Consider the following 3,826-nt stretch of genomic DNA (forward strand, 5'->3'; position numbering starts at 1 on the left):
CTACCCATCTCCCTGGCTCTATTCTCCCCCAACCTACTGGGAGAACCAGAAAACTTTACACCAGCTAACCCACTAGTTATCCCTCCCCACAACAAACCCGAAGGAGATGTGGAAAGCTGTGACCGTGTTCACAGGGGTCCCAGGTTGAGGGAAGAGATGAGGATCTGACTCCATGTTTCAGAAGGCTTGATTTGTTATTTTATGATATATATTACATTAAAACTATACTAAAAGAATAGAAGAAAGGATTTCATCAGAAAGCTAGCTAAGAATAGAATAGGAAAGAATGATAACAAAGGTTTGTGGCTCAGACTCTCTGTCCTAGTCAGCTGGACTATGATTGGCCATTAATTAGAAACAACCAGCATGGGCCAATCAAAGATCCACCTGTTGCATTCCACAGCAGCAGATAACCATTGTTTACATTTTGTTCCTGAGGCCTCTCAGCTTCTCAGGAGGAAAAAATCCTAGGGAAAGGATTTTTCAGAAAAGATGTCTGTGACAGAAAGCTGTAAGAAACCCATGGTTTTTCGCCACATTTCTCTTCACAGAGAAAAGCAAGGCACAATTCTACCCAAGAATTATTCTGGGTTTCGCATTCTCTGAACCTCAGAGTAAGGAAAAACAATTCTTATCTCATTTGCTGTGCCTGTGTTTGTGCAAAATCAGAATGCAATATGGAAATTGTTTACCCAAAGTGAGGATGTTTTGTTTACCTGGCCTGTCAGGGCCAAGTGTGTGTGTCGGGACTGTCACTGACAGTCACAATATTCTGTGCAGTGTGAGCAGAGTTGAGTGCATGGCAGATTCGGTTTAGATGTAATATAATATAGTGTAATATAGTATAGAATAATACAGTATAATAAAGTAATTAATTAGCCTTCTGATAAGATGGAGTCAGATGAATCATTCTCTCCCCTCATCAGGGGCAAAAATATCCACTGTAGTAGTGATTCTCAGGGAGGGGATTACACAATGCAGCACCCACAGTAGCTGGGGATGGGATTTCATGATGCAGAAGATCTGTCCTTAGCCAGTGTTCCTGTGCAGTCCTGCAGCCAGGGGTTCACTCCTCAGCAGGGATCTTGACTTTCCAGTGTCCCCCCTGAGCAATGCCCAAGGTGGGCACCACAAACCCATCCCACATCCCCTTCCCAACCCTGCTCTCCCGTCTGGCACCAGGACAAGAGAGCAGAGTCTCCTGCAGCCCAAACTCCCACTGAAAGGTGCAGAACCCCCCAATTCCACCCTCCCCAGACAGTTCCCATGCTGTGTCCCCATCCCACAGTGGAGGGGCTCTCAGCCCTGCTCCCCTCTGCTCTCTGACAGCAGGAGAAGACACTTCCCACACCAGAAACCCAGCCACACTTGGCCCAAATTGATTCAGTGTTTGGTAGAAATACATAACCCGGAGCAAGAAACAGCAAAATCAAAAGATTAATTGGATTTGCACGTGGAGTTTCTGCTACAAGCTGCTGCCAGTGTTCCCCTCCTCCCTCCCCTCCTCTCCCCATCGTGCCTGACAGCGCAGCAAAGCTGAGCTGTAAACACAGCTGAGGTGGGGACATGGAGAGGATGCTGGGGAGGTGGGGACCCCCCTCACAGTGGCAAGGCAGAGTGGCAGCTACCTGCCTGCTCCTCCTTAAGCAAGTTCTTAAAATGCCTCACAAGGATTACAGTAAAGAGCTTTATTGTCAGGAGGGAGCGAGATGGGGATTCAACCACTGAGATTTTTGAGGAAGAGACGCCTGGGAAGGGAGAGGCAGCAAAAAAAGGAAAGAGGGGGGGGGAGAAAAGAGACGGCTAATGATGTGCTAAAATGCAACAGCACCTTCATGAAATATTCACTGCCTCAAACGCGTCTAATATTAAAGATTAAATGTCCTGGGATTTGTCCTAGCGACTTGGAAGCACTGATTTATGATCTGTCAAAAGCTGCTAACCTCATGATTCATAACAGGAGCGGCAGGAACATTGCTGCTCCAAAGGGAAAGGGTTGGGAGAGAGATGGCAGCGCTTGGCCCTGCTCAGCTCTGCCCTGCCTGGGGGCTGGGGCGGTCTCAGTGCAGGAAAGCACAGGTCCTAATGGCTCCATCAGTGATTTTAAAAAAAGAAAAGTTATTTTTTCCTTGGGTGCTTAGTACGCAAGTTTCCCCAGCCGTGCTGTGGATCATTAATTCCTGGCGCTTATTACATAACAAATATGTGCTCTGCAAATGAGAGACATCTCAAAGTGCTTGCGAAGCAGAGCTGGGAGTCTTGGGGCACTGGCTCGCTCTTGGCTCCTGCCACGGAAATTAGAGCAAGAAAAGAAAAAAAACAGCAACAGAGGTCAGCATCCCATGGCCCAAACCCTTCCCCATATCTGTGGCTGGGCGTGCTGGGTGGGAAACCCCCTTGCCACGGTGCAGGAGGGTTTATTTTGCCTGCTGGCTTGTTTACTGCTCCTTCAGTTTGGCATCAGAAGGAGGAACTCTATCAACCAGGGGAAATATTGATTTTATCGACCCCAATCCTGGACGTTCAGCAGCTACAGCCGGTGCTCAAGACTTCATTGGGAGGTTTATTGGGAGGTTTATTTCAGTAAGTGAGAGGGCAAGTGGTGCCACCAGCTGGGGAGGAGATCCAGGGCAGGAGAGAGGGGTGATCAGCTTTCTACGAGTTTCCCAGGGTGATCTACACCCCTTTGGCAGGGTTTGGAGATTGGATAGGACAGCTCCCAGCACGGGATCAGCTGAGTGCTGCAGTCTGCTGGAACACAGAGGACTCCATCACCTCAGGTCAGATGTTTTAGGGTTTATTCCTCTGTCAAGAACCATGAACTGACAATTAGTGGGGCTTCCAAAAGATTTCAGCAGAACCTGCTGTGCTCTTACAGGTTCTCAGGAGCTTTTGCTCTCTCCCCAACAGCATCCACCTTCCTTCTTTGGCCCCCCAAACCACTCTGTTATTTTCAGTCTGTCCCCATCCTTCCCAGAGACAATGCTGAGCCAGGGACGATGCTGATTCTCCATGGAATTAGAAACTCCTGATAAAGTGCCTGGAGTGGGGGGAACAGGGCTCCATACCTCTAAGCCCTCTTTAGGGTGGGTTTTTCAACATGCTGCTTAAATAAATCAAACCATCAAAAGGCCAAACTGAAGAGTTTTTGTTCAAAGCTACTGCATCCGAGATGGACACAGTTATCCACTCAGCCCTGCTGCAGCTGAGTTAGGATTCAAGCTGAGCTTGAAGCCAAAGTCAACCAAAGTAACCAAGTTTGACAAGTAAGTGCACCTGGAGCTGGATGCAATTTCCACAGGTCCTGCACACGCCTCTGTGCAGCGTTCAGCTGCTGCAGGAGCACAAATGAATCAGGATCTACCAACCCCCAGGACAAGAATCCTGCTCCCACTGCCACCACCCTGCACCCTGCCCTGCACAGTCCTTCCTCTGCCTTTGGATTCAGAAGCACAAACCAGGTTGGATAATCCATGGCAATAATTCAGCTGTTCCAGCCAAAGGAAGGATCACTGCTCACTCAGTATAAATGAGGGCAGGTCCCAGTGCTCAGCTCTGGAGGTCCAATATTGTATTTCCAGTGTGTTATTAAACAGGTGGAGGGTTTAGCTCTTTTTTTTTTTTTTTACAGAAAAGCTCGAAGTTGCTGAACTATTGCTTCACTACACTCTGCTTCTGCAGGAATGGGGTCTCACACTGCACCCACACCCTCCCTGCCCATCCCCACAGGGCCAGGGCTGCAGGATGAACCATCAGCCTGCCAGGATAAGGCTGTTAGCCTCATTATGGAGAGAGTGATCCGTGGTGATAATGCTGCAGGAATCCC

At 48.6% G+C, this 3,826-nt stretch overlaps 1 protein-coding gene across 1 annotated transcript in view; it reads right to left on the bottom strand.

Annotated features, from left to right (window-relative positions):
* Positions 1 to 3,826, bottom strand: part of ASTN2 (astrotactin 2) — a 297,150-nt gene that overhangs the window by 202,865 nt on the left and 90,459 nt on the right. The gene's annotated exons all lie outside the window — the stretch shown is intronic.

This window comes from Geospiza fortis, unplaced genomic scaffold (genome assembly GCF_000277835.1).
Source record: "Geospiza fortis unplaced genomic scaffold, GeoFor_1.0 scaffold85, whole genome shotgun sequence".
In the NCBI taxonomy this organism is placed as follows: domain Eukaryota; kingdom Metazoa; phylum Chordata; class Aves; order Passeriformes; family Thraupidae; genus Geospiza; species Geospiza fortis.